Source organism: Molossus molossus, unplaced genomic scaffold (genome assembly GCF_014108415.1).
Source record: "Molossus molossus isolate mMolMol1 unplaced genomic scaffold, mMolMol1.p scaffold_m16_p_9, whole genome shotgun sequence".
NCBI classification, from domain to species: Eukaryota; Metazoa; Chordata; class Mammalia; order Chiroptera; family Molossidae; genus Molossus; species Molossus molossus.
The window spans coordinates 20,584,062-20,603,413 of NW_023425403.1; the positions used below are offsets into that span (position 1 = coordinate 20,584,062).

At 48.1% G+C, this 19,352-nt stretch overlaps 1 protein-coding gene across 1 annotated transcript in view; it reads left to right on the top strand.

The window, feature by feature from the left end:
* Positions 1-17,396, top strand: part of RBPMS (RNA binding protein, mRNA processing factor) — a 181,603-nt gene extending 164,207 nt beyond the window's left edge. Inside the window, exons 7-9 of the transcript XR_004958136.1 lie at positions 275-344; positions 9,696-9,799; positions 17,255-17,396. The gene's annotated coding sequence lies outside the window, so the exon portion shown is untranslated. The remainder of the gene's footprint in view (positions 1-274; positions 345-9,695; positions 9,800-17,254) is intronic.
* Positions 17,397-19,352: the final 1,956 nt, after the last annotated feature.

The window sequence follows — 19,352 nt, forward strand, 5'->3', positions numbered from 1 at the left end:
GTTCCACATGCACGTGCCGCCTGGGAAACCTCCGGCAGCCTGTCCTGCGGCCCGGGCGCAGCTGAGTGGGTGAGACGGAGTCTCCCCGGGCGCGGCCTCCGCACCGAAGCAGTGTGGAAGGCAGCGCAGCTCTGCCGCCTCTCAGCCCGGCACAAGTGGCCCGGGCAGGTGTGCGCCCGGGCAGGTGTGCGCCCCATGCAGGTGTGCGCGGCACCCGGGAGCAGGGAAGGGGCTGGAGCCCTGGGTCACGGCCTTCTCCCACCTCTCTTTCCAGATGCGCTGGCTCCCTCCCTCCGAGGCCACGTCTCAGGGCTGGAAGTCCCGTCAGTTCTGCTGAATACTACGTAAGTACCTGCTTGCAGCAGCGGCCGCGCCCTGTCACCCTCCGCCTGCCGCAGAGCTCCGTGGCGGCGCTTCTCCCACCAGGGACTGAGAAGTGAGGGTGCTCCCGAGTCCCCTCAAATACCTGGGTCCTGCCTTCCCCCTGCGTCAGTCCGCAGTAGTGCCAGGTGCCAGGGACGTGGCCGTGTCTTTGCAGTCCACCTGCCACACCGAGCAAACCTCCCTTCAGTTCCAGGCCAGGCCGTCTCCGGTGGACAGTGGCTTGTGATGGGCCTCAGCTTGTCGGAGCCCAGGGCCCGCACGCGCATGCGCGCCCGGCTGCGAGGCGGGGCCGGCTGAGCCGCAGCAGTACCGAGCTGAGTGGGGCGAGCGTCCTGGGTGGCGGAGAGGCGGATGTCCGGCCGATGTCCCGTGCGCCGCCCGGTGGGCGCGAAGGAGCGCAGAGAACAGCGCAGGGCCGGTGGGGGACCCGTGGGACCACCCACATAGGGGACCCAGAGGCTGCCTCCGAGGGGGTGTGCAGGGAGCGGGCCCTGCCTCCCACAGGTGGGCGCGTCTGAACCGCCTGGTGTTTGCACCGAAGGCAGCCGGTGTGGTGCGGCCGGTTCCAGTGGGCTTTCCCGGAAGTTTCGTACCTTGAGGGAAACAGTATCCTACACTGGCATTTTGTGCCCTTTTATCTTAGGCCTATAACTTTGCTTCGGAAAACTACCAGATGTATTGTCCTATGGATGTAGAATTTGTCAAAAGCCCAAATGCCTTCTTTAATGCAGTATTTCGACTGCATGTTGGTTAAGTACAAAGCACTGTTACTGTGAACTCTGGTGTGGTGAGTGGATTTGGGGAGTCTGCCCTAAAGTCTTTTAAATGGTAGGATTCTATCATCAACCTTCCCTTAGTCTGGATCATTCCTTCACAAAATTGGAAGAAAAACGAGACTAGGGCCAGACCAGACCTTCCTCCACCTAGAAATGCTAAGTTGTTATGTACCCGTACGCAACACAGACACTGGAGTCATGGTCCTTGGGAAAAGCTGCTATTCTAAGGTATAAATACTTCAAATTAAACAAATGTTCTTCGTCCGCCATTAATACTGTCTTTGTGAGATCACTTGAGGCCACTGGGAAATGTTGGAGAAGCTGTAGATGCAGGGGCTGGCCGTACTCCGGTCAGTGCCCTGTTCCTGAGGAGGAAGGGGGCACGATAGTTTTCAAAGAGTTCTGGGGTTTATTTTCCACAGAGAAGTTGCCCTGGTGGGTCACGTCACCTTCACTTCAAGTTCCTGGGTGACTGCTGAAGGTCTCACTGCCATAAGCTGGGGGCACTTCCTGGGACTCCATCCTCGGTCAGAAAGAAGGACGGGCCTCACCAGCCAGGAACAGGATTAGTGATGGCTCTAAGAGCGTCAGAAATCCCACGAAAGATCTATCAGGGTGGCCAGTCAGTAGACCCATACCCCAGCTAGTCTGGATTCTTCCTCTGGTGGTGAAAATAAGTAAACTTAGGGGTAACGTTTCTGTTTTAAGACATCAACTTCAGTAAGTTAGAGTTGTACCTACACTTCCCAGTCCCAACATATTTTTTTGTTGTTGTTTGCAAATGAGTTGGTTTAATTCCAGGTGGAACAATTCCAAATAGACCACAGACTGAACACTTGGACAGGATTCTGGGCTGGGTTTACTCTGACCTCACAGCTAAGGTTGAAGTGGCAGAGTGAGGACTGAAGAGATGAGCTACTGCGTGGTTATTATTATTACTATAACGTTTTACAAAAGTTTATTCTTAAATGGACAACACTTCATTCTAGCTATAGGTGGCAAGAGATGTGGCAAGGGAATCCAGATGCCAAAACAGGAATGGAATTAGGATCACCCCTGCCCCAGACACAGGGACAGCTCGTTTTTTGCCAGATTTATTTATTTTTTTTATCCTCACCCGAGGACATTTTTCCATTTTGTTTTAGGTAGAGTAGGAGGGAGAGACAGAGAGAGAAACATCGATGTGAAAGGGACACATCGAGTGGCTGCCACCCGCACGACCAACCAGGGCCGGGACAAACTGCAACCGAGGTACATGCCCTTAGCGGGAACCGAACCCGGGTCTCTCTGGACCGCAGGCCGACGCTCTAACCGCTGAGCCAAACCGGCCAGGGCGCCAGATTTCTTAATTCCGCCTGTGGCCAGGAGGCCCTTCCCCACGGCCTTTGCTTTTAGCTCCTCGGGTTTCTTCTGCTCCTCTTTCTGCTTCTGCTCAAATGCCTCGTCTTCCTCTCCATCTCCTTGGGCTGCTTCTTGCCACCTTCGCAGCTGGACGTGGTGCCTGCCCTGTCCTGGCGTGTTTTGCAATGTGGCCAAACAACCAGCCTCAGGATCATCCCGGCGGAGGACATAAATGTGTCTGTCCTGTGCCAAGCGGTTAAACAAACTTCTTTACCAAAGTTTCTCAGGCCCTTTATAAAAATATGTGCATTGTGAATCTAAGATTAGGGAACTCTGGGATGCAGGCTTTCTCAAATGTATTTGAGACCAGCCCCCCCCCCCTTTTTTTTTTTACTGAATCTTAGGAAACTGATGTTTTACATACAGCATGCTTTGGGAAACTGCTCTAACCTCTTAATCAAACCTACACCCATGGCACCCATATACCAGGGTGGGCAAAAGTAGGTTTACAGGAGTTTGCATGGAAAATAACCTAGTAATTAATAATACAAAAATACACTCTGCTTCACAAACTCACAACTATAAACCTACTTTTGCCCACCCCCGTGTGTGTGTGTGTGTGTGTGTGTGTGTGTGTGTGTATGAATGTCCTTGGACCGGTGGTCATCTGTTATACTCACTGCTTATCTATGATGATGGGGGAAATCAAGACATACAGTAGATTCTTTCCTTAAATCTGATGGTATTTGCCCCAAGAAGCCTGAAACACCAATCAGAAAGCATACATGTACCCCCATGTTCATAGCAGCACTATTTGGAATAGCGAAGATCTGGAAACAGCCCAAGTGTCCATCAGTAGATGAATGGATAAAAAAGCTGTGATACATATACACAATGGAACACTATGCAGCTGTAAGAAAGAAAGATCTCTTATCCTTTGAGGCGACATGGAGGGACCTGGAAAGTATTATTATCCTAAGTGAAACAAGCCAAGCAGAAAAAGACAAATACCACATGATCTCACATATTTGTGGAATATAATGAACATAATAGTCTGAGGAATAGGGTAGACCCAGAGACGTGGAAGTAGGGTACAGACTGACAACCCTCAGAAGAGAGGGTGAAAGGGGGAGGGAAGAGATAAACCACAGAACTTATATGCATGTATGCATAACCAATGGACATGGACAACAAAGCCGGGGGGGGTGGGGTGGTCAATGGGGTAAAAAAGGAGAAACATCTGTAACAAAAGGAAAATTTTTTTAAAAGCTGATGGCATTTGTCCTTTATTCTGAAATTCAGTTCCTCAGTGTGTTTGTGTGTTCAAGTGCCTCCCCCCTTTTTTTTTGGTTAATCCTCATCTAAGGATATTTTTCCATTGACTTTCAGATAGAGACACACACACACACGTGTCTCATTGACTCGCTGCCTCCCACAGGCACCCTGATCAGGGCCAGAGAGCAGACCTGCAACCCAGGTACTGCCCTTGACAGGGAATCAAACCCATGACCCTCCGGTCCGAGAGCCAACACGCTACTGCTGAGCCAGACTGGCCTGGGCTCAAGTACCCTTTTAAATGTCCTTTCTTATAAAAATAAAGTCAGCAGCCCATTGCAGATACCCAAAGTATTCTTCAAAATATTTTACTATTTTGTGGAATCTAAAAGTTCGCAGTTTAGGGGAAACGTTTCCCCCCTGAAAGCATCTCTTTTATGTTTTGAGGTACATTTGATGGTCCGTTAGGTCCAGGATTTTCTAAGTCCGTGCTCCATATCTATATATCCATAATTTTAAACGTAAGTTATGTATCCTTAGCCCTTGTTTCTTCATTCAGAAAAGCCTTAGCCGTTTTGCCCTGTGGGACCCCCATTACCAGGGCGCCGTGGGCCCAGGTGCGGCGCGGCGGAGGGACTGTCCCGGCGCCTCTGCCCTGACAGTGCGCTCATCCGCGTGCACAGGCTGCTCTCCGCCTGGGGCGGTCAGGTGAGGGAGCTGGAGTTCTGCAGCCCAGGGCAGTTCCCACGTGCCCCTGGGACGCAGGTCTGGCAGTCAGGACCAGCTGGCGGCTGGGGAAGGACATCATTAGGAGAGAGGTCCGTGGGACAAACCTGAGACTCAGATGTGGGTCAGGAGCTGACGAGCAGCCTGTGGACCCTGTGGAGGGCAGAGGGACCGGAGGGGCAGCGGGACATGGAGCCGCCGAGGGCAGTGTCGAGCCGCCTGGTCAGCAGGGGCAACCACTGCAGGGCAGTTGAGCCAAAGGGAGAGAGTACCTTCGAACTGGGTGATTTCGCTTGGCAAAGAATGGTGGTGGCATTGGGCTGAGGAAGGGTGTTGGAAGCGTGGACACAGGCCAAAGGGAAGGCACCATTGTCCAGCAGCTGCGTGGGTCCCACAAAGACCCCACCCTTTGTGTGTACCAGGCTCACCTGAGTTTTCCCAAACCATCCTTCCCGCCGACCCATCTACCAGAAACCATCAGAGGTCAGAGGGCATGCCCCTGTAGCAGCGCAGCAGAGCGGATGGAACACTGCAGGGTCTGCACTGGGGCCAGTCTGGGGAGGCGCTGTTTGTTCTGGGCCCCAGTGGAGGAGGGAAGCTGGCCGGGAAGGAGGGTGGATCACTGTACTCATCCGGCGGCAGCTGGGGTTGGGACTGAGTCTCACCCCACCTGAAGTTGGACTGTTCAGTGTGGATCCTATGCTCAGGCTCCTTCTAACTCCTGGCTCAGGTTCCTCCCACGAGAGCTAATTATGCTACATAATCTTAGGGAATGTAAACTAGAGCTGAAACAGTGGTGCTGATGAAATCATAGAAACATTTCAGCGCCAAACAAGTGCCTCAGAAAGGCCAAATACAGGGTACGGGCCAACCAATGGCACCGCCGGCCCACATGGCCTTCCATTCACCAGGGGGCTGTCCTCCCCCTTGGATGGTGGCGCCAGAACAGAAGACCAGAGCAGGAGTAGCTTCTGGTGTGTGGAGTGTCAGGATGCTGCCCTTCCAGACTCAGGAGCCCTGGGCCTGCTCTTCCCAGAGGTCCTGCAAGGATTTCTGATTTACCGTTTGACTTCCTACTTCTAATGGGAAATCAGTGACTATGAAAGTAAATAAGCTCTTTATTCCTTAAATAAACATGTATTATGTGTCTGCTGTGTGCTAGATATAAAGATGTGCAAAACGTGTCCTTTGCCCCTAAGGAGTTTAAATTCTAATAGGCAAGAGTCATGGACATACAATTTATTTTACTTTATTTACTTTTTGTTACTCCTCACCCAAGGATATTTTTCCATTGATTTTTAGAGTGGAAGGAGAGAAGGAGAGAGAGAGACACATCGACTGGCTGCCTCCTGCATGACCCCGACCAGGGCCAGGGATCACACCTGCAACCCAGGTACATGCCCTTGATGGGGAATCAAACCCTTGACGTTCGGTCCACGGGCCAATGCTCTAACCACTGAGGAAAACCAGCCAGGGCTGGACACACATTTTAAAGAGAAAGGAGAGGGGTGCTCCAGGATGAGCCTGCTGAGGAAAGCACCAAAGTCTGGTGTGGGTGTGCAAGTGGCACAACTCAGACTGTCAGAAGGTGGGTGTTACTGGGGTTTTCATCGTTCAGTGTCTTCCTTGATGGGTGGTGTTTAGTCAGGCTACAGGGTATGTCTACCCAGCAGACAGAGCTTTGCTAATGATCCAGCCTTGTGGCAGAGAACCCCAGAATACGTAATACTTGAAAATTATCCATTTCCCAGGTATGCTGAGAACAGCAAAGCATGAGCAAGTTTTTAGTCAGTTCTTACAAGGAATGAGAGTTACACAGCTTTTCTTGTTGGTTATCCAAATGTAGGGGGGGGGGCAGTTAGGAGTTGGGATGGGGGGTTTGAAAGTTCCCTGGTCGGTTGGGATGGCTGTGGGAGGGGTTAAGGACTCATGGAAATTCCCTGGTCATGGACGGAGACCACAGCATAGAAATTATAAGCACATGTAGTTACAGCCTCACCACATTAGAGAGGGACACGGCAAGATGAGGCCCGAGTCTGAAGCTCTTTATCCCTGATGTTTAGTCAGGGGCAGAATGGCCTCCTCTGTGGCTGAGCAGGTGGGCCTCGGGGATGGAGCCAACAAGGGGAGTCCCAGGTGCTGGTGTCAAGGCACAGCTGGGAGCTGAGCAGAAAAGGTGCCCGGTCTTCGCTGAGACACCATGCTCTCACCATGCCGCATGCCCAGAAACAAGGTGGCACTTCATCATTGCTCTGCCATCCCCCCTATTATTAGACAAGGTCTCCAGAGCACACTAGCGTTCATCACCACAGTGAATGTTCAGTGAGCACCCACAGTGTGCACGATACTGCTCTGGGTGCCCAGGACGCAGCAGTGAACGGAGCAGACAAGATCCCTGCTCTCGCAGCTGCCACTGTCACAGGGAGGACACGGACGGGCAGCAACGCACTGAAACAGGCCGGCGGCGAGCAGTGCTGAGGGGAAAGCAACGTGAGGGGAGAGGGGAGATGGTATGGGCGGGCAGGCATTTCACTTCACACGGGAGCCAAGGGGTCGGGGTCAGCCTGACACCCTTCGAACCGAGACCCCAAGCTTTCCCAGATTTATGTGGGGCTCCTTGTTCAGAACAGACCTCTTATTTAGGTTTAAAGAATCATTTTACTTCACCAGTCCTCCTCTTAGCTAAATCAAAGTAAGCAGGCTTGAAATACAGCCGGCTTAGGTGAGGTGAGGCCCTGTGGAGCGTGGGCAGGAACCGAGCCCAAGCAGCCGGTGCAGCTCCCCCCCCCCCCCCCCGTGCTGACCAGCCCCTCCCCGACAGGTTTCCCCACTGTCCTGGTGAGGAGCCCCGGCTCGGATTCCTTCGCAGTCTGGAGGTCTGTTCAGGTTCCCTTGTGAATTACAACACAGGGACAGGCTGAGAACCTGCCGCTTGCTAGTAACTGTGGTGGGTGCCCCTCCCCGCCACTGCCAAGTCCTCCAGGCTTTGTAAAATAAAACACAGTGACGTCTACTAACCACACAAGCACTTACTGAGCTCATCTCAAACCAGGCTGTTATGACAGCCTAATGAGTCAAAGCTGTGACTCTGTCACATTTGCCCGTTACCTATTTTCTGAGAGTCTGGCTGGGAGATCTGGGAGACCCCTGACCACATACATGATATGCACCAGGAGAGTTGCCTGACTGGTCCCTGGAACAAGTTCAAGTAGGGCAGCCATGTGCTAAGTCCAGGCACTGAGTCCCAGAGCAGCTGCTGAACAATCACGGGTTAGGGCCACCTACAGGAACCTCTGCCCTGACCCTCACTCCCATCATCTGTCCCACTTCAGGTCTATGAGCTCACCATGAAGTTACACGTGAACACATTTAGACTTTCTCCTGTGTTTTATGTTCTTTGGGGAGTCATCTCCCAAGGTATCTGTAGACTGGCCTGTGCATTCTCTCTGACCACAGGTACACGTGTGGACACATTCATTGACATAATAACTGGGCAGAGAGCAGCTGGGTGACAGCTAGGGTTCCTGGACTCTTCATCCATCAGTTCTAAGTCATACTGAGAGGAATCTTCAGCTTCTCTTAAAAGCAGGCATCCTGGCTGGTCTGGCTCACTGGTCAAAGCGTCGGCCCACAGACCAAAAGTTGCGGGTTCGATTCCAGCCAAGGGCACGTACCTCAGTTGCGGTTCATCCCCAGCCCTGGTTGGGGTCGCGCGGGAGGCAGCCAGTTGATGTCTCTCTCACATCGATGTTTCTCTCTCTCTCTCTCTGAGTGGAAAAGTATCATCGGGTGAATTTTTTAAAAAAAGGGGCAGGCATCCTACAAATGCAGGCTGGGTCTGCAGTCCCCAGAGGCCCCCAGGTTGCGCTGCTGCTCCGGGTGCTCCCTCTCTCCCTCCCTCCCTCTAGTGCTCTCGGCGAATTTGGAAAGGGTGACAGAAGCTGGGTAAGCTGATAAGTTTTGTTTGCAAAGATGAGTATTTTTCCTGTCCTGAAATAACCCTCTTACTAGGAAACTAGAATCATTTCGACTCATCTTTTAATACTTTTACAGTGAAATTCTGGGGGAAACATTTTTTTCCCTTAATTCTGAGCTACCCTAGGAAGGTGATCTTTCCTTCACCTTACCCAATCCCCAAGTTGAGTTTCAGGTGAACCCCGAGTACCATGGGGCCTCCTCCTGGAGGGCTCACTTCCTGGACCCGAGATTGGCGAGACCTTTCTGGGGAACTCCGAGGGTTCACGGCAGTACACTGTGCACGCCTGTTCATGAAGCCCCGTGCCAGGAACAGCCTCTGTCTGTGAGTGGTAGTGCTGACCAGGGCTGAAAACATAAGGACTGTTAGTGGGGAATGGGGCCACTGGGCTCCCTTCCTCAATGCAGGGTTTATGAAAACCAGATAGCTCACAGATAGCCATGCCTACACGAATTGTATTAAAATTTTATTTGCTGGGTTTCCATACCTTCTTACTTCAAAATTCTCAGACCCTAGGGAATAGCATATGTTCACAAATGTTTCCTCTCGGGTTGCTTTCCAATAGGTGCTCGGAGTCCAGTTTAGCTCAGTGGTGCCCATGACACCACAGGGTTCTCCTAGGGAACTGCTTTTGTGGTCTTGGGCTGACCAAAGTTGTTACTGTGGTCTGAGTAGGCCTTGGACCTGGGTAGGTTTCGGGCATTTATTCTCTTTGGGGGACCTCAGGTCCTGTGCCTTTCCTCAGCAGGGCTTGGGACAGTCCGGGGGGGGGGGGGTGTCTAGCCCACAGGAAAGGCAGCCTCCTGGTGCTTTTCCTCAGCCCCAGGTGCTTTACACCTTCATACTCGAGTGAACATGTGACTATGTCCCCCGAAGCACACTTTTTGCCAGATGCCCTTCTCTCAGGCCTCCATACCAGGGTGTCCCTGGGAACCAGCCCCTCCACTGGCTCCTTTCCTCCCAGGCCTGAGTGCCTTCCCTCACTTGTTCCACCACAGCCTAAGCTAGTTGTCCTGGCTGTGAGCTTTTCACGCCACGGATGCAAGTTCATTTTCAAGTGGTGCTTGCCCTCAGCTCAACAGCAGAGGCCTTTGGTCCCTTTGCCTTTGACTCTCAGCTCTCTGCCCTCAGAAAAGGCTGGTCTTAAAGGCACAGGGAACCCTAGCTGCACACCATTAATGGGTTTAATTAATGTGTGACCTTTTTCTCCATCCCAGGTTCCAGGTGTGTGATGGTGGCTGCAATCTGTCTTGTGGGTATTAATGCAATCTTCAATGGTGGCTACTGTTCTCGAGCTGTTCTACAAAACTGGAGCATGCTGGTGAGTTCCCCAGTCAGAGACTGACAGGCCCTCTAGAGAAGCAGCGTGTCCTGGGGTGGGAGCGGGACATGATGGTGTAGGCCAGTGTGGCCCGGATCATCACCCAGCATCACCTGGGAAGCCCAGGTCCCACGGGGTGGGGCTCAGCAGTCCGGGTATCACACCTCTCCCAGTGGGAGCTCTAAGTTGGGACATGATATGTGGAGTGCTCAGGGTCAGGATGGGTTCTTCATTATCTCCTCCAACTATAGCCTGCTTAGGGAAGGCTGTCTCAGGATAGCAACTGAGGGCTTTGCAAACTCTCAGAGTGTGTCACCCAGTACTTGGTTCTCACCACAGCCATCCTAGGTCAGGCTGACATGTAGGTAGGGCCGTCAGCACCTGTACATCCAGCAGGATCAAATGAGATATTCCACCTAGGGAAATTACATATAAATGAAGCTTTCCTTAAAGCCCTTAAGCCTTTTTGGGAAATGAACCACTTTGGTGGAAATCTTTTTCAGATGTAGTATGTATATTCCTCCTGGTTTATTAATCCGATTATACTGGGTAGAGTGCAGCGCATTCCTGGTAACTTAGGGATGTTTTTATAAGCCTCTTCAGAAATAGGGTGATTGCCCTTGGGCATAGCTGAATGACAGGATCCTCACTGAATTCCTCAGACTTGCAAGACTTTTCTAGTGGGTGATCATTTTGGTGATTTGTCGGTGTTTTTACTCAACACCAGTTGTCACTTTTCAGTTCATCTATTTCTAGCAGTAAGTGTAATCTTAAAACAGTAACATCGCATTCCCAGGAGGTGACCTGCCTGCCAGGCACCATGCTTAGAGGTTTCGTCTCTTTGGAAAGCTTGGCCTAGAACAGCAGGAATGCCAGTGACTGGCTGACAGCAGTTCTATCTCAGCCCAAATAAGGTGGCAAATTTCATCCCTCTAATGGGCCTCCAAAGAAAAGATGAGTCAGAAAAAAGGGTAAGATTCCTGCTAAGGACAGAGAACCAGGCAGTTCTGGCCAAGGAGATTATGAACACATTTTTGTTGCTTAAGTAATTTCGTGGATGGTACTCTTCAGTGCTTTGTCCAGGAGCACATGCACTCGGTTTGTGCTGGGTTCTGCAGCATGACACCCCTGCCTGAACAGGAAGCCAGCAGCCTGCACTTGTGGGTCTTTTTCCCACTGACATGTTTCTCACACTAACCAAATTTATCAACAGGCGAATGTTTTTCCACATCACATAGGACAGTAGTGTTATTTATCCCACTAATTCTACAGCTAATTTTGTCAGAATAACAATGTCCACAATATTCTTTTTTTTCTTTATTAATTTTAGAGAGAGAAAGGGAGAGCGAGAGAGATAGAAACATCAATGAGAACATCGATTGGCCGCCACCTGCATGCCCCCCCGCCCCCCCCCCCCCCGGGGGATCAGGCCCACAACCTGGGCATGTGCCCTGACTAGCAATCGAACCGGCGACCTCTTGGTGCATGGGTCGACACTCACCCACTGAGCCACACCAGCCAGGCTGCCCACGATATTCTTACTGATATTATCATTTAGCAAAGCTTTTCTTAAAGACAAGATTTTTTTTGTTTTTTGTTTTTGTTTTTTTATCCTCACCCGAGGACATTTTTCGTTCAGATAGAGTGGGAGGGAGAGAGAGAAAGAGAGAAACATCGATGTGAAGGGACACATCGAGTGGCTGCCGCCCACACGACCAACCAGGGCCGGGGACAAATTGCAACCGAGGTACGTGCCCTTAGCGGGAACCGAACCCGGGTCTCTCTGGACCGCAGGCCGACGCTCTAACCACTGAGAAAACCCAGCCAGGGAAAGATTTTTTTTTTTTTACCCCTCCTCTGGAGAAGCTTAAAGACCAATTAAAAGCCACCTATACAATTTTTTGGAAGCAGGTTAGAATAATGCTTTTGTTTTGTTTTTGTTTTTTAATGGACCTAAACATCAATAACTCGGGGCACAATGCAGATAAGGCCAAGGAGAAAGCAGCAGCAGCTAGAGTATGTGGTGACTTCATGCAGACAACAGGAGGGCCTGGTGACTACAGAAGAAAAGATGTGGGGGAGAACTGTGGCTCAGGCCTGGGTGGGCAGCTAAGAGTCAAGATGCAGATAAGCCGGAAATAGTGGGGCAGGCGGCCAGCAGGCACCAGGTGGTAGGGGGGTATTTTTGGGACTAGCCATGTTCAGAGTGGGCTCACCGGTTCCATGGGCCAGGCAGGGGTTACAAGAAGGAGTTTGGCGGAGACTTTCTTCTTCCCAAATCTGAAGTCAGAGGACATTAAAGGCCTGCCCTTGGAGAACAGAGATAGGCCGGGACTGTGGGGGGGTAGGCTTCTGGCCTCAGGCCTGAGCAGCTTACTAGTTACTGTGATGGGGGAATATCTTTAGGATAGGGAGGAGTTTCTAACTACAGGGACTGTTCCACTGGACACTGTAGAGTGTGAGCCTTTTGAAATGTTAACTAGTCTTTTTATTACAAATTAATATCAGCATTTGATTTTTTTAAGAATCAAGCTGACAGGTATAAAATAAAAACTAAACCACTCTTATGTGAAATCTTTGTCACATAATGTCCCATGTTTATTGGGAGGTGGGTGGAAGGGAATATTCCTTATGTGGCTTTTTGTACAAATGAAAAAATATCAGAGAAACTCTTGGGGAAGGGAAGAGTCATTAGTAAATAAGTCAAGTCCAGATGGTCAGGGTTTGACTTTATGGTGGTATAAAAGTGATATTCATTAAGTAGATCCCTTACTTCAGATTTTGAATGTTGATCTTCTGTGCTAGCAATATATGGTGCCACGATACTCTCTCATGATGCTGGCCAGTGATCCACACGATCTTGAGGGTACACAACCAATATTCTAGAGTATCCTGTGTTGCCAGTATTCTTTGTATACTGTATTTTTTGTATATTACATGAGGTATTGAACACTTCATGATTTTTTTCAATTACAGTTAACATACAATATTATATTAGGTTCAGGTGTGCAATATAGTAATTAAGATTCATATACAGGGGTGGGCAAAAGTAGGTTTACAATTTTAAGTACATGCAAGTTTATTTGTATTATTTTCCATACAAACTGTAAGCCTACTTTTGCCCACCCTGAACATTACGAAGCAATCACCCCAATAAGTCTAGTACCCATTTGACACCAGTCATTACAATTTGACTATATTCCCTATGCTGTACATCACATCCCCGTGACTATTTTATAACTACCAGTTTGTACTTAATCCCTTCTCCCAACCAACTGGCAATGATCAATTTGTTCTGTTAGCTGTGAGAATGTTTATTTCATTTATTCTGTTCTTTAGATTCCACATGTAACTGAAATCATATGGCATTTGACTTTCTCGGACTTTATTTCACTTAATGTAATACCACAAACGGCAAAATTTCATTCTTTTTTGAGGCTGAGTAATATTTCATTGTATATATGCATCTTTTACCCATTTATCAATTGACAGACACATAAGTTGCTCTCCTATCCTGGCTATTACTGTAAATAATACTGTAATGAACATAGGGGTGCAGGTATATTCAAATTAGTGCTTTGTTTTGGATTTCTTCAGATAAATACCCAGAAGTGCAATCTGCTGGGCCATATGGGTAGTTTTATTTGGTTAATCCTCACCTGAGGATATTTTTCCATTGACTTTTAGAGTGGAGTGTAGGGAGAGAGAGAGACATAGATTGGTTGCCTCCTGTACAAGCAGGACCGGGGATTGAACCTACAACCCAGGTACATGCTCTTGACTGGGAATCGAACCCAAGACCCTTTGATCCCTGGGCCAACACTCTAACTGACCAGAGCAGGTAGTTCTATTTTTAATTTTTCGTGGAACCTCCATACTGCTTTCCATAGTGGCTGCACCAATCTGCATGCCCACCAGCAGTGTACGAGGGTTCCCTCCCTCCACACCCTCACCAGCACTTGTTTGCCGATTTATTGATGACAGCCATTCTGACAGGTGTTAGGTGCTATCTCATCGTGAGTTTAATTTGCATGTCTATGATGATTAGTGATATTAGCATCTCTTCATATGTCTATTAGCCATCTGTGTCTCCTCTTTGGAAAAATGGATATTCAGGACCTCTGCCCATTTTTTAATATTACTAAATTGTACAAGTTCCTTATAGTTTGGATATTAAACCCTTATCAGATGTCTCATTGGTGAATGTCTTCTCCCATTCAGTAGGTTCATGTTTTCGTTTCATTGATGGTTACCTGTGCTGTGCAGAAATTTGATGTAGTCCCATCTATTTATTTTTTGTTTTCCCCTTGCCCAAGATATGTCAAAAAAATATATATTACTGAGGAGATGTCACAGTTTACTGCCTGTTTTCTTCTAGGAGTTTTATGGTTTCAGGTCTTACATTTCAGTCTTTAATCTACTTTATTATAAAATAGCTTTTGTGTTAGATAATTCTGCCCAATTGTAGTCTAATGTAAATGTTTTGAGCACGTTTAAGGTAGGCTAGGCTAAGCTATGATGTTCGGTTTTAAATGCATTTTAGACTTAATGATATTTTAAATGGGTTTATCAGCATGGACCCCAGCATAAGTCCAGGCACTTGTACAAAAAGACTAATTTACCAACAGGAAAGTTGAGTCAGGGGAAATCGGCCCCTTCTAGCTCTTGGCACTGCCCCGCCCCCACGTCGGTCAGCAAGCACCTTGACGCCACACCTCGCTGCCTCCAAGTACTGAGGGGCCCACATACTGATCTTTTGATCAAGGGCAACTGAAATGAAATGTTTCAGAATTGTAATATTCTTAAGATATCAGGAGACATTCTCCATTGTCTTCAAATTAGGACAGTTGTGATTTACCTCAGTCTGTACTTTCTTCCCTTGTTTACCCCTCACACACGTGTTCAAGAAAGGTTCTGTGAGGAGAATCTGCTCTCTAAACAGAGCCTGATCCTCCCACCCACGGTGCTCTGTGTTCTCGGATGTCTTTGCATTCTGTTTAAAATGTCCTTGTTAATACATTCCAAGGTTTGAACTCCATTCCTAGCGAAACCCCTTCCTTGTTTACAGGGACTGAAATAGCCACATTCTGACCTTCGGTTCAGTCTGGGAACATCTATGGCCACAGGGACACATTCTTTTCCCATGTGAGAATTTCATTTACACAACAAAGTTATGGAAAGAAAAGCTCAGGAAATTATAGACTCCCATCCCCCTCTCTTCCAGATTTTTCACTTCTAAGATCAGCCAGAATTAACCAGGAAAGGGGAAGGTACCGTCCCATGCTCCCTGTATCAGCTTCCTATAGAAGACCCCTCAGGACCAGAGGTGCTCAGGGACCAACACGGGTCCCTCGGCACTTCTCCTGCTCTCAGCCAGGGCATTCTCAAGACTAAGGCCACGTTTCAGGCCACAACCCATTGCTCCTGGTTCATTTGTCACGTAGTCCAAGTGTCTGGATTATTGCTGTATGCCAGGACTATGTCTGTGGTAGAGGAAAGAGGAAGTAGTTTTAGGGAGGAAAACCTCAGATCATTCTGTCACTTCTGACATCACCATCCTGGGTTCACCTTTCCTAGTGTGTTTCTAACATGATTCTTCATCCATTTTGCTGTGGGCAGCAAGGGAGCAGGGCCATGTCGGGGACAGGGCATGAGGGGCTGGGTGCAAGGACACACACAGGGAGAGGAATCAGGAGCTGTGGGAAGTCTGAGTTTAGACATGTTGCCTTTGGGGTCATGGCAGGAATGTCCAGGGCAAAGCTGATAAGAGTGGGGAGAATTGTCCAGGACTGGCAGCATACAGTTGTCCAAAAATGGTTGTGAGCTCTCCAGAGAAGAGAGCACAAGCAGCCAGGCCCTTACCATACACAGCCAAGGGCTAGAGGACGCCAGGGACTTCACCTAGCCCCTGGAAAGGAGCAGTCACATGGCCGACGTTCCTTTGCCTGTTCATTCAGTCCCTGAAAGCAGTGTGGCAGCTTTTGGTTTCAGACCCTTGGTCTCAGTGCCCTGTCACCACATCCAGTTTCAGCTGTTTTCCCAAGCTGGCCCACCCCAAGCCTGTCCTCTGTGAGAAGCCACTGGCAGCACACAGGCCCCTTCGGTTCCCAGAATATAAGGGCAGCCAAGTGCCGTCCCCTGTGAATTGTTCCAAAGCATCAACAGCCGTAGTAGAGTGACTGTTGTTCCTCAGAAATGGTTTCCTGGAATCAACACACAGCTTGGGCTCCTGGCACATGGTCAATTTGGGATGACATGGAAGGTATCACTCCAGGCCTGACAAGCCACAAAAGAGGGGAAGGAAACTGGCTTCCCTCCTCTGTTGACATGTGGTGTTTGGGGCCTTGTCTCTTCTTCCCACTTGAGGGGAGGCTCGTTGGGCAATTAAAAGGCAGCAGTTGAGGCATTTGTGGGAATGCAGATGAGCAGAAGGTGGTGAGTTCATCAGGAAAGTCAGCTAGCACAGCTGCAGCCCTACCCCATGTAAAGATGCACCCAGGTTTTCTGACTCATGGCCCACTGTTACTTCTACCTATTTGTGCCGTTGTCTCCAAACCAGGCTGTAACAGGACTGACTGGATCACAGCTCAGGTTCAGCTGGCACTGGGCAGACCTGGTTTGGGTAGGAGTATTGACCAAAATCATGCAATTAGCTAAGTTTGATTTGAGTAATCATTAAAATATGTTTTTAATTTCAGGACTTACTGCTAAATACACATTTTCCCAAATAAGTCTAACTTAGGACAATTATATGGGTTTTCAATCATGATGCTATTAAAAAAATAGCCTCCTCCCACTCACAAATAAGCATTTCTGTATACAAAATTCTAGTATATGTTGATTTACTCCTGCATATACCTTTTGTACAACCACAAATTTATGAGTATGACATGCTTGTAAGATGATGGCAAGAAAACAAAGGACCTGGTGAGAGAAGTAAAATGATGACAGAATAATAACAGTTTTCACAATGTAGCCTTTAACATTATTAAGTAAATCCAGGTACAAAAGGAGCTGAGGTATTTCAGAAAATCCTGGGACCAGGGGAGGACTCTGCCAGTGGCAGTCAGATAGTCTCAATGACTGTTCCAAGGCCCTTTTATCTACCACAAAGCAGGAGAAACAGGAGCATTTCCTTGCGACTGCACGAGAAGGTGTTGGAAAGTCTCTAGTAAGAGATAATATGGGAATTACAGATGCTCCCTGTGCATCTGAGTTTGGAGTTAGACCATCGATACTCTTGTGTGGTCTTTATTTGGCGAATTAGTAAATATATTCCATGTTGACATACACACACGTGCTTGCATAGAGATCACCAAGAATTTTCCCAGGTGAAAGTTTCTAGAGCATGAATTCTATCCACAGGTGACTCCAAACACAACTCCACAGCTAGGAGGAATTACTGCATACACACTTGTGAAATCTGCTTTCCTCACACATTTCTCTCTCTTTCAGGCTTGAAAACAACCGTGCCCAGTTTTGATCCCTTCAAGACTTTGCCACAGCCTCTATCACACATCTATTTTTCTCGGAGAAAAAAATATAATAAAAATGTTTTACTCTTTTACACTGTGTAATTGTAAGAAATAGTGTGTTATTTGTGAACGCATGGTCTGACATACATTTCTGTACAGTTTGGAGATATTTTCAAACAAAACATAAAAGATGTCAACAATAAAACCAAGAGAGTGAGTATTTTTATACCAACCATTTCAGTATGATAAGATGGATGATCTTACACTGGGTTGGATCACAATTTTTGTGCTTGACTTTTGAATGCCTGTAATTAAAAATATCTATTTTTTTCCTCTAAAATAAGTTGCATGTTTGAGGCATGTTTTCAAATATGAAAATTTCCAGAGTCGTATTGTGAATGTATAGAAATCTGTGCCTGGCTTGAATCCAGAGTAAATGAGAATCATGGTGTTAGATATTAGAAACAGAACTGTGCTGTCTGCAGTACTGTGTGTACGCTCGCAGGTCCAGGACACCCTGCAAGACCATCAAAAGCCTCCAGGAGTTTCTGCCATGGTGACATGCTCACAACTGGGCAAAGAAGCCTTTCCTTGGTACCAATTCCTGACCAGAGTGTGCCCTTAGAGAACCCTGGCAGCGCCAGAGGTGATGTACAAACTCGGTGAGCCACAGTGCATAACCCCCAGTAAAAGTGCAGAGTATGTCTCACTGAGAAGAGGAAGCTGGCTTTGCCCATCCTGCATAGCTGTAGTGGGAAGCTCATGTCTCCCAAGTGAGTTAGCAAAACATTGGCTAAACTGGTGTTCCTGAGTGTTGGCAGCACCATGCCAAATGAGCCATTTAAAACATGGTCTTGAATCTGGTGTGCTCACTGGGACACTTCTACCACAGCGGCCCATGGAGAGATGGTGCAGCTAGTGGGCATTCAGAATGAATCCTGTTCAGCCTGCTTCAAGACTTCTTCAAAACCAAAAAAGTCAGTCTGACTGACACATGTCCAGTCTTGACAGCTCAGTGTCCCCTCTTTTTATAGAAGAGCCATGTGTAAAAATATATACTGACCTACGAATTTCAACTGCTGATACAGCTAAACATGATCACAATCTTTCTTAACTGATCTGCTCATGTTGTGCTAAAGACTTGGTTTTGGGTTTGTTTCTTTATTTTCCATTAGAAATAAAGATGTCAAGAAGCTTTTAAAGATCATCACAAAAAAACAACAAGGGCCAGGGAAGAGGGACTCTTCTCCTCATATGAATGAGGCAAAGGGCACTTACAGAGGTGTGGGGGCGGCTTTGTTCAAGCCCTGCCTATGCCTTCAGCGCTTCCTGGCTCTCAGTGAGACGTCTATATCTTGTTTCTAAGGGAAACAGCAACTTCCACACAGTCTATTATGCTTTTATAAATGTTTAAAGGTACTTTTCTACTGTCATTTTTAAAAATAAAGTGCTTATCCCAGCTCTCACACCACTGCTTGGCAAATTTCTTTTTCAAGATCAATCAAAAGCAAACCACACTGCAGCCCAGGGACCAGCAGACTTCTTTCAGGCATTGACAGAGCTAAGGGCAGAGAGGCTAAAGAAGGAAACACACTGGGAGAGTCAAAGACTAGCCTCCACAGATGCTTTACTGTGGGCACTTGGTGAGCAACACTGATGCCTTAGGCTGCAGCCCTTGCTGGAGCCTTCTTCACCTGCAGAAGAAGCTCATGGCAGATTCACACACCTCTTTATTGATGCCTTTAACTAGACCCAGCAGACTCCTCATCCACCTCAGCCTACAAAACTTAGCTCCAGATTATCTGAAATCTATAGTTATTTATGGTTTCCTGCTAACTTAAAAAAATATAAATAAGTGATAACCAAGCACTGATAGCCAAGATAATAAAAGCATTTTTTATATACACTTTCACCAACCCCTCTTCCCCCAAAAGAGAGGAAAGGGAGAAACCTCAGTGCTCAATTCCAAGTAATGGCAACAACCACTAGTAACTATTAGTCTTGTTGGGCACTGACATTATTGGTTTGATGGTTTGGATCTCACATCCCTTTTGCAGAGGAGATGACCACCAACAGCA